This window comes from Amblyraja radiata, chromosome 22, assembly GCF_010909765.2.
Source record: "Amblyraja radiata isolate CabotCenter1 chromosome 22, sAmbRad1.1.pri, whole genome shotgun sequence".
In the NCBI taxonomy this organism is placed as follows: Eukaryota; Metazoa; Chordata; class Chondrichthyes; order Rajiformes; family Rajidae; genus Amblyraja; species Amblyraja radiata.
The window spans coordinates 35,927,641-35,939,464 of NC_045977.1; the positions used below are offsets into that span (position 1 = coordinate 35,927,641).

Consider the following 11,824-nt stretch of genomic DNA (forward strand, 5'->3'; position numbering starts at 1 on the left):
CTAAGTACCCGTTGAATTTAGCAATCAAGTTATTGATCTTTTATAGATATTTTTTCCACTTCTATGTTTAACTGCAAAATCTTGCGTTAAAATCCCCGGCATCATTCAAATAACATCACCGATCTTTTTAGTGAGCACACATACAGTTGGGCAGGTGGGCAGGAAGCTGACAGATAGGAAGAGGTGTACGCACCAGGTCAAGGTGAGAGGACCAGGTGTGGAACCTGTCAAAGGTTATTCATGTCGTTATTAACAATGTGAAAGATTTGTGGATGAGTGAGTACAAAAAAAAACGAATCTTCAACCTTCATTATTTGGAGAAAACCCACACGGTCACAGGGAGAACGTGCAAACTCTGTACAGATAGCGCCCGTGGTCAGGATCGAACCCGGGTCCCTGGCACTGTAAAGGGCCTGTCCCACTGTACGAGCTAATTCGAGAGTTCTCCCGAATTTCCCCTGATTCGAACTCGGAGAATTACGGTAATAGCCGCTCGTAGGTACTCGGGGCTCTCGTGGGCATCTTTCAACATGTTGAAAAATCTTCACGAGTCTTCACGAGCTTACCGCGTTTCCCGAGTTACCTGCCGTTAGCGCTGCGAGCTGCTAAGAGATGTCCCGAGCTCCGACGTACCCGCTACGTACATTCTACCACGAGTTTGATTTTTGTTTAAACTCGGGAGAGCTCTTGAATTACCTCGTACAGTGGGACAGGCCCTGAAGGCAGCAACTCTACTGTTGTGCCACTGTGCTGCCTGAAGTCTGAACATAGAACATAGAACAGTAGAGCACAGGAACGGGCCCTTCAGCCACAATGTTTGTGCTGAACATGATGCCAAGTTACACTGATCTCTTCTGCCTGTACATGATCCATGTCCCTATCTAAAAGCCTCCTAAAGCCACTACCCTATCTGCCTCCACCACCATTTCAGGCCCCACCACTCTCTGGGTAAAACACTTGCCCCTCACACCTCCATTAAAATGTTTGCCTCTCAACGTATCGTTATGCCCTCTAATGTTGCACATTTCCACCCTGGGAAGAAGGTTCTGACTGTCTACCTTATCTAATTTTATGTACTTCTTTCTATCAAGTCTCACCTCAATCTCCGACATTCCAGAGTAAACAATACCAAAATGGACACAAAGTGCAGGAGTAACTCAGCGGGTCAGGCAGCATCTCTGGAGAAAAAGGATGGGTGACATTTCGGGTCAGGAACCCTTCTTTAAACCTCAAGGGCCACCGGATCTGTGGATCCCGTGACTGGGGCCTGGGTTGGCGTCATGGAGGCCTCAGGAGGGGACCCGGCGGCGATAGTGGAGAGGTCGGTGCGGCGGTCAATGTGGGCGCCGACCGACGGACGAAGACGGACCACGTGGAAGTGAGGGCGCCGTTGCCGTGGGGAGGAACAATGGAGGACGCGGCGTGGGGGGGCCGCTGTGAGGGAAGTGGGAGGGGGACCTGGTGCAGGATACTTTGTAACTCTGTAAGTGCCCTTTATGTGGTGACTATTCGCATACCCTGGGTACGCACGCAAAGAATTTCACTGCAAATTTCACAGTGAAATCAATCAATTAATTAATTAATTGGTTGTTTAATTCATTCAAATGGCACAAGTTTGGTATCTGCCAATCAACCAAAACACATCCGCAAGTGATTTATCCAGACTACCGAACATTCGTCAACTATTTTAACCTTTGGCGTAACGTTTCAGAATCGCTCTCTCTCGTAACGCTGTCACTGCAGTATGACTTATTTAAGGTTGTAGCTGAAATTCCTAGACGTCCCTTACATTTCCTCCGCTCTTGTGATGATGTGGTCCCTGACAGCAGCCTGCAGTGTAATACTGTAGGTCTGGCAAGTGCAGCTTGAATAGCATAGAATAAACAGAGCAGGAATGCTGGGGCTTTCAAAACAAGTTCTGCCCATCTACAAAGTACCAATGTGCAGGAAGTAACTGCAGATCTTAAGGGCATAAGTGATAGTAGAATTAGGCCATTCAGCCCATCAAAGTCAACTCCACCATTCAAACATGGCTGATCTATCTCTCCCTCCTAACCCCAATCTCCTGCCTTCTCCCTATAACCTCTGACACCCGTACTAATCAAAAATCTATCTATCTCTGCCTTAAAAATATCCACTGACTTGGCCTCCACAGCCTTCTGTGGCAAAGAATTCCACAGATTCACCACCCTCTGACTAAAGAAATTTCTCCTCATCTCCTTCCTAAAAGATGCTGGTTTACACCGAAGATAGACAAAAAATGCTGGAGTAACTCAGCGGGACAGGCAGCAGCTATTGAGAGAGGAAATGGGTGGTGTTTCGGGTTGAGACCCTTCTTCAGACTGAGAATCAGGGGAGAGGGAGTCTGGAGATAGGGAAGGGCAAGGTGTGAAAACGACAGATCAAAGCAGATGTTGATGAAGGAAATGTAGAATGGTTCACTGTTGGCCGAGGGGAAGTTGACAACGAGGCGTACAAACAGTAAAATTAATCAGGAGGAGTGAAACTAGGCGGAGAACTAGGGTGGGGGAGGGACGGAGAGAGAGGGAAAGCAAGGGTTACTTGACGTTAGAGAAATCAATATTCATACCGCTGGGGTGTGAGCTGCCCAAGCGAAATATGAGGTGCTGTTCCTCCAATTTTGCGTTAGGCCTCACTCTGACAATTGGAGGAGGCCCAGGACAGAAAGGTCAGTGTGGGAATGGAAGGGGGAGTTAAGTCAAGTCAAGTCAAGTCAAGACTTTATTTCTATAGCTAAAGTGTTTGATGGTTTACATGCCATCATACCATTACTGTGCACTTAATGCCCCAGGACTATTACAAGCAATCTTCCACATTTCTATCAAAGGAAATATTGCCATCATGCTTCTACTTAAATTTGCTCTTTTAGGTTTTATCAGCCTTTTTGGGGTTTTTTCCTCCGGTTCTCTTGAAGATTCTGATATCAGCTTGAGCTCCAGGGTGATTGTTGGCACTGCTATTTATTGTTCGCGACTGCAAGGGAACGTCTCCAGTAATCGGATTACATCTTCAGCTCCAACCTTGATACCAGTTAAAAATTTGTGGAGGCGAAAGCTTAGAAAGACAATGCATAAATAGAAGGTGGATATAAGCAGATTAACAGGCATGTTATTGTGACAGGCCCTCGTTTAATGCTCTGACATGCAAGGAGGACAAGGTTTTCAAGAGAAAGCTAAGGGCCTGTCCCACTTTCACCACTTAATTCACCACCTCTGCCGAGTTTGCCCTTGACTCATACTCGCAGCATGGTCGTCACGAGGTCGTAGGAGGTCGTAGGTAGGTCATAGGTAGGTCGTGATGCTATTCGTAGGTACTCGTGGCATCAAGTAGGTCGGGGCGTTTTTCTAGCCTGATGAAAAATGTCCACGAGTAAAAAAGGTTGTGAATTAGGTCGTGAATGTGGGACAGGCCCTTTAGATTTAGCTCTTAGGGCTAAAGGAATCAAGTGATATGGGGGGAAAAGCATTTTAGATGATCAACCAAAATCATATTGAATGGCGGTGCTGGCTCGAAGGGCCGAATGGCCTACTCCTGCACCTATTTTCCATGTTTCTATGTAAGAAAAACAATGTTAGCAAATGTATTACATGATGAGGACTTTGAGGCTTGTGTCTGATGCAAAATTGTGGACTGGTCATTGTTACCAATCAAACTATTAGGATGAGCGGAAGAAACCAATAATATTTGTGTCCTATGCTTCCAATAAGATTGAACAGAGTTGTGGCAAGATAGAAAAAGATGCACCAGTCCTCATTTTTGAATTGAAGAAAGGTCACCAGGTCATTTGAAAATATTTTTTAATTATGTCTGTACGGAGTTTGCACGTTCTTCCCGTGAGCGCGTGGGTTTGCCCCGGGTGCTCCAGTTTCCTCCCACACTACAAAGACGTACAGGTTTGTAGGTTAATAGGCTTTGGTAAAGATTGTAAATTGTCCCTGTTGCGTAGGATAGTGGTAGCATATGGGGATTGCAGGTCGGCAAGGACTCGGTGGGCCGAAGGGCCTGTTTCTGCACTCTATCTCCAAACTAAACTAAACTAATCTTTACAACTAGTGAATGTTGACTTTCTGGTCAGAAATCCACAGAATTATGGGACTGTCCCACTTAGGTGATTTTTTTGGTGATTGACGGCGACTGTCATGGTCGTAGCAGGTCGCCGAAAAACCGGAGCCTGGACTCCCCTACGACAATGTCTACAACAACCTGCCACCCAGTCGACGTCCAGCTACGGCAAGCTACCGACAACCGGCGACCCATTAGTCCACCAACAACCACACCTACAACAACCTACGTCCACAAGCTACGACAAGGTAAAATAATTCAGTCGCCGGTTGACGTACGTAATCGCCAATGGAATTCACCGAAGTCAGCACTGGCGACAACCTACGTCATCCTGGTGACAACCTACGACAGCACCTACGTCAAGCGATGTCAAGCCACGCTCATTGGCGTCACGCCAACTGTGTCGCCGACTGTCGCAGAAAAGTATTAAACATTTCAAAATCCAGCGGCGACCAGAAAGACGCTACGACTCTTTGGGCGACTGAGGAGACGACTCACGACCAGACAGGCGACACCCCGGCGACCATGTGGCGACAGCCTAGTCGCCTGTAGTCGCCTAAAAAAATTGCCTAAGTGGGACAGGAGCATTTCGCTTCAGAATTCAAGTACATAATGGGCCAGTATAAACGTGTCAAAATGCAGATATATATGCAAGGTTTACAATAAATGAATCGAATTAGCCACTGAAGCAGGTGCAAGGAATAGTTGGTACTCAATGGCTGAGGGAACAGACCTACATTAATAACATGCTGGACATATTATCTCTGTAATTATGAAGGCTTCTGCCAAGACGCTTTAGACATTGAGCTGGTTGGTATCAGCAAATTTCCAAAAAGTTTTGAAGGCAATAAATGTAGAGAGGAGAAGAAAATCACCAATATCGCTCTTCAGCAGTGGACGAAGCCAACACAGATATTTCAAAGAATTCACATTGATTTTCGTCAGAAAGGCAACAAAAATATTCTGGTCCCAAACGATGCGTTCTCTAAATTTCTTTCATTTCAAACACCATTCAGCCAATCGGGCCCATGTTGCCTCATAGAGCAATTCCATTCTTTAGACTTTTAGACTTAAGGGTCCGTGTCGGATAAATAATAATAATAATAATGGATGGGATTTATATAGCGCCTTTCTAATACTCAAGGCGCTTTACATCGCATTATTCATTCACTCCTCAGTCACACTCGGTGGTTTAAGCTACTTCTGTAGCCACAGCTGCCCTGGGGCAGACTGACGGAAGCGTGGCTGCCAATCTGCGCCTACGGCCCCTCCGACCACCACCAATCACTCACACACATTCACACACATTCACACACAGGCAAAGGTTGGTGAAGTGTCTTGCCCAAGGACAAAACGACAAGGATAAAGACCTCTTATCGCTATTTCACTCTATTTGGTCACCTCTCACCACCTTTAAAGTCATTACCAAGGAAACCTTGAAAAGAGACATTTTTCCAGTCAAACCATAAATTATCATTCAGCTAACTTCATATTCGACCTAATCGAGCGCGGTACAATGCTGAGAAAATGGTTCGGAAAATTACCTATAAAAAAAGAGAGGAGCCTTTGTAAACTGCTGACTCAGCCACAGCTGGAACACTTCTGAAGTCTCACTGTTAGAAAAATGTACGTTCGTTCTCCCCGTGACCGCGTTGGCTTTCCCCGGGTGCTCCGGTTTCCTCCCACACTCCAAAGTTTAGTTTGTTTTAGTTTAGAGACACAGCTCAGAAACAGGCCCTTCAGCCCACCGAGTCCGCACCGACCAGCGATCCCCGCCCGCACACTTACACTGTCCTACACACGCTAGGGACAATTTACATTTAGACCAAAGCCAATTAACCTACAAACCTGTAAGACTTTGGAATGTGGGAGGAAACCGAAGATCTCGGAGTAGACCCACGCAGGTCACGGGGAGAACGTACAAACTCCATACAGACAGCACCCGTGGTTGGGATCGAACCCGGGTCTCTGTAAGCGCTGCAAGGCAGCAACTATACCGCTGCACCACCGTGTTGCCCTTACATGCAGGTTTGCAGGCTCTCGACCCGAAACGTCACCCATTCCTTCTCTCCAGAGAGGCGCTGCCTGTCCCACTGAGTTACTCCAGCATTTTGTGCCCATTTTCATTGTAAGTTAATTGGCTTCCCCAAATTGTAGATTGTCCCTTGCAGTTAGGATAGTGCTAGTGTGCGGGGTGATCGCTGGTCGGTGCAGGCTCAATGGGTTGAAGGGCCTGTTTCCACGCTGTATCTCTAAAGTGTAAAGTCTAACGTAAACTAAAGTCAACATTTACAGCCTCTCCCTAATACTCGGGGAACTGAGGACTATTTTAGTCATCCAGAGTGACATTTAAGCAGGAAGGCAGATTCCCGACCCACAGGGCAGTAGTGACCCTGATCCGTTACTACAGTTCGGTAGTTGTTTCCAGTGACATTGTCTCAGACTCTTTTCCCTGGAGTGGCAGAGTCCAAAGCCAGAGGGCATGCGTTTAAGGTGAGAGGAGGGAAATGTAAAGGAGTTCTGAAGGGCTTGTTTTTCACACAGAGGGGAGTGGAATGATTAGCCCAAGGAAACGGTGGAGGAAGATAACATTACAAGAATTAAAAGGCACGTGGATTGGAAAGGAGCAGAGGGATAGGGATTTCTGCAGGCAAAAGGGATTAATAGAGTCTATGGAGTCGTGGAGTGATACAGTGTGGAAACAGGCCCTTCGGCCCAACTTGCCCACAACCGGTCAACATGTCCCAGCTACACTTGTCCCACCTGCCAGCATTTGGTCCAAATCCCTCCAAACCTGTCTTATCCATGTTTGAAGAACATGAATGTTCAGTCTGTAGAAGGGTTTCGGCCCGAAACGTTGCCTATTTCCTTCGCTCCATAGATGCTGCTGCACCCGCTGAGTTTCTCCAGCACTTTTGTGTACCTTCGATTTTCCAGCATCTGCAGTTCCTTCTTAAGCACTTTGTATTATCCATGTACCTGTCTAACTGTTTCTTAAATGTTGGGATAGTCCCAGCCTCAACTACCTCCTCTGGCAGCTTGTTCCTTTGTGTGTAAAAGTTACCCCTCAGATTCTGCTCAGACACTGCGCCTGAATTTTGTTGTATACACCACTAAAATGGCAATAAAGGAATAACATAACATAAATCTTTTCCACTTCACCTTAAACATAATGTATCATGGTTGGCACAGGTGGCTTGGGCCAAAGGGTCCATTTATGTGCTGTACAACTCTGTGACGCTCTCCGACTCTGTGAGATGTTGGAAAACTTGGTCAATCACACGCAGTAAGAAACAAACTGCTGGAGGAACTGTTGTTGTTTGCTCAAGGTTTCACCATCTCTGGAGTCACCACATCTTGGTCGGAGTTGGGCAACTTGGTCGAGGGGCCTGTTTCCGTTACCTCCCACATGAGAGCGCTGGCGGTGACGGCTTTTCCCTTCGGGCTCCGCTAAAGATGTCAGTTCCTGCCAAGTTCCTCGTCATCATTGCTTGCTGGAAGAACTTGAAGAAGGCCAAAAAGCAGCAGGTGATGGGAGACAGTGAGCTGGGGCCTCGAGGATGGGGAAGATACGACACTCACAGGAAAGATAATAGGGCCACCCAGGACTTGCTTACAAAACAGAATATATAGCCTGAAAATAGAATGTGGAAGTAAATTCTTGCTATTGAGGGAGTGCAGCGTAGGTTCACAAGGTTAATTCCCGGGATAGCGGGACTGTCATATGCTGACAGAATGGAGCGGCTGGGCTTGTGTACTATGGAATTTTGAAGGATGAGAGGGAATCTTATTGAAACATATAATATTGTTAAGGGTTTGGACATGCTAGAGTCAGGAAACATGTTCCCAATGCTGGGGGAGTCCAGAACCAGGGGCCACAGTTAAAGAATAAGGGGTAAGGCATTTAAAACGGAGATGAGGAAACACTTTTTCTCACAGAGAGTTGCGAGTCTGTGGAATTCTCTGCTTCAGAGTGCGGTGAAGGCCGATTCTCTGGCTACTTTCAAGATAGAGCTAAATAGGGCTCTTGAAGATAGCGGAGTCAGGGGATATGGGGAGAAGGCAGGAACGGGGTACTGATTGTGGGTGATCAGCCATGATTACATTGAATGGCGGTGCTGGCTCGAAGGGCCGAATGGCCTACTCCTGCACCTATTGTCTATTGTCTAAATGTCCAGAGAAAGCTCCAACTGTTAAATTTGTAACAAAAATAAATATGAATGGAATCAACAATTCCAATGGAATGCTGGATTCATGTATCAAAATGGCAAATTTCCTGTAGTATTAAGGCTGTACTTCAAGACCTACGGCCTATGATGACATGCGAAGAGAATGTGAAGACTTCACAGCCTCCTGAAGGTCAAACTTACAGCAATTAATTTTAATTGATTCAAAATCACTTTCCACAACTTCACTTCTTGTTGCTGTCAAAATTCAACAATAATTAACATCCACTAAAATAGGAAAGAAGAAAAAAAGAAGAATATGGGCATGTGGGCCTAGTGTAGATGGGGCACCTTGGTCAGCATGGACCCATGGGGGGCAATGACCTGTTTCCATACCTTCTCCATGACCCTGGTATCACTGGAATCAGCAGTGGTCACAACAAAGCAAATAAAACAAATATCTCTCCTTTCAAATTTGTTATAGACTATTCGAGTCACAGCGTGGAAACAGGCCTTTCAGCCCAACTTGCCCACACCAGCCAACATAACCCTTTCTACACTAGTCCCACCTGCCTGCATTTGGCCCATATCCCTCTAAACCTGTGCAATCCATGTACCTGTCCAAATGTTTCTTAATCTTTGCGATAGTCCCTGCCTCAACTACCTCCTCCGGCAGCTCGTTCCATGCACCATCCACCCTTGTTGTGTGGAAAACGTTACCCCTCAGGTTCCTATTGAAAACTTCCCACCCACCCCGGCACCTTAAACATTTTTATTCTGTAACAATGAAAAGCAACAGCATAAAAAGTAAAAGGTGGAGTGAAATATCTACCAATAAATGAGAGGATGATGGGCGATGAGACGATACATTGATCAGCGCTGAAAATGGTGGGGCACGAGGCCAGACTGTGTCCCATTGAAGGTGGATACAAAATGCTGGAGTAACTCAGAGGGTGAGGAGAGAAGGAATTGGCGACGTTTCAATAGACAATAGACAATAGACAATAGGTGCAAGAGTATGCCATTCGGCCCTACGAGTCAGCACCACCATTCAATGTGATCTTGGCTGATCATCCACAATCAGTACCTCGTTCCTGCCTTCTCCCCATATCCCCTGACTCTGCTATCTTTAAGAGCCTTATCTCACTCTCTCTTGAAAGCATCCAGAGAATTGACCTCCACTGCCTTCTGAGGCAGAGATTTCCACAGATTCACAACTCTCTGTGTGAAAAAGTTTTTCCTCATCTCCGTTCTAAATGGCTTACCCCTTATTCTTAAACTGTGGCCCCTGATTCTGGACTCCCCCAGCATCGGGAACGTTTCTGCCTCTAGAGTGTCCAAACCCTTAATAATCTCATATGTTTCAATAAGATCCCCTCTCATCCTTCTAAATTCCAGTATACAAGCCCAGCCGCTCCATTCTATCAACATATGACAGTCCCGCCATCCCGGGAATTAACCTCGTGAACCTACGCTGCACTCCCTCAATAGCACGAATGTCCTTCCTCGACCCGAAAAGTCACCAATTCCTTCTCTCCATAGATGCTGCCTCACCTGCTGAGTTTCTCCAGCATTTTCTGTCTACCTTTGACTTTACCAGCATCTGCAGTTCTTTCTTAAACACTGTTTCCCATTGAGTTCTGTTCTCAGGAGCAGAAAGGTCAGAACTCTTCAATTGGGGCAATGGAGAAATGAACAAGCAGCATCTCCCATGTCTCTCACGGACCTTTTGCTGTCCTGTTCTATGTTCTATGTTAATGAATTGATTGGTATTGCAATGCATAATAGTCGCAAAATAAATAAGAATTAAGGAGTTTAGTTTAGAGATACAGCGCAGAAACAGGCCCTTCGGCCCAACAAGTCCGCACCGACCAGCGATCCCCGCACATTAACACCAGGGGCAATTTACAATTTTTTGCCGTCAATTAACCTGCAAACCAGTACGTCGTCTTTGGAGTGTGGGAGGAAACAGGAGCACCCGGAGAAAACATAGAAACATAGAAAAGAAGTGCAGGAGTAGGCCATTAGGCCCTTCGAGCCTGCACCGCCATTCAATATGATCATGGCTGATCATCCAACTCAGTATCCTGTATCTGCCTTCTCTCCATACCCCCTGATCCCTTTAGCCACAAGGGCCACATCTAACTCCCTCTTAAATATAGCCAATGAACTGGCCTCAACTACCTTCTGTGGCAGAGAATTCCAGAGATTCACCACTCTCTGTGTGAAAAATGTTTTTCTCATCTCGGTCCTAAAGGATTTCCCCCTTATCCTTAAACTGTGACCCCTTCTCCTGGACTTCCCCAACATCGGGAACAATCTTCCTGCATCTAGCCTGTCCAACCCCTTAAGAATTTTGTAAGTTTCTATAAGATCCCCCCTCAATCTTCTAAATTCTAGCGAGTACAAGCAGAGTCTATCCGAGAACACCCTATGCAGGTCACGGGGAGAACGTGCAAACTCCGTACAGACAAGCACCCGTGGTCAGGATCGAACACGGGGTCTCAGGCGCTGTCAGGCAGCAACTTTACCGCTGCGCCACTGCCGTGCCGCCTCTGAGTTAACGCCGAGATAAGGTGGAGTGGGGAGGAGAGCAGTTAACAAAGGGAGCGCAGAAGGAGCACGTTAGGAAGGAGAAAGTATAATAACAGGGAGTTGAGCACCATGACAGAAAGATGAAATGGTGATTTGATAATAGTTTTCATTACAGAAAGCGCCTGATTCCTGTAATTGGAACAGCGGGAGATACATTCATGTTGCCCGAGAAATTAAGGGTTAGCAATGAAATGATCATCAGGGAAGTGGTGAATTTGAATATTCATGGGACCACAGATTCCGATGGAATGGATCCAAGGGTACTCGAACCTATTAGGGCAGAAGTGGATGCATTGTGCCAGGAATACTACAAAGCTCATTGCATACAGGAACTGCGATCAGCAAATTTGGAGGCAAGTTAATCCTGTCCAACGCTTCCAAATGACAGAAGCAGTGATCAGTGGAATTATAAGGTTGTTAACTTTACATTTTATGATGGGAGCGATATTCAGAGCAACTCAAGCGTATCTAATAGCAGCGTATAAAGAAGTCAATTCTAATCTATTCAGAAGATTTTGGTCGGCATCCCATGAAACAAATGTCGCTGCCATTCTCCGAGTGTGGAGCAGCCTCAGCTTAGTGCAGATGACTGCAACGTGGTAATGTTATATATCTTAGGTTAATTCCCGGGATGGCGGGACTATCATATGCTGAGAGAATGGAGCGGCTGGGCTTGTACACTCTGGAGTTTAGAAGGATGAGAGGGCATCTTATTGAAACATATAAGATTGTTAAGGGTTTGGACACGCTAGAAGCAGGAAACATGTTCCCGATGTTGGGGGAGTCCAGAACCAGGGGCCACAGTTTAAGAATAAGGGGTGAGCCATTTAGAATGGAGATAAGGAAACACTTTTTCTCACAGAGAGTTGTGAGTCTGTGGAATTCTCTGCCTCAGAGGGCGGCGGAGGCCAGTTCTCTGGATACTTTCAAGAGAGAGCTTGATAGGGCTCTTAAAGATAGCGGAGTCAGGGGATATGGGG

General features: G+C 46.3%; 1 pseudogene; it reads left to right on the forward strand.

Moving 5' to 3' along the window:
* Positions 1 to 7,201: 7,201 nt before the first annotated feature.
* LOC116985438 lies at positions 7,202 to 8,492 on the forward strand (annotated as a pseudogene).
* Positions 8,493 to 11,824: the final 3,332 nt, after the last annotated feature.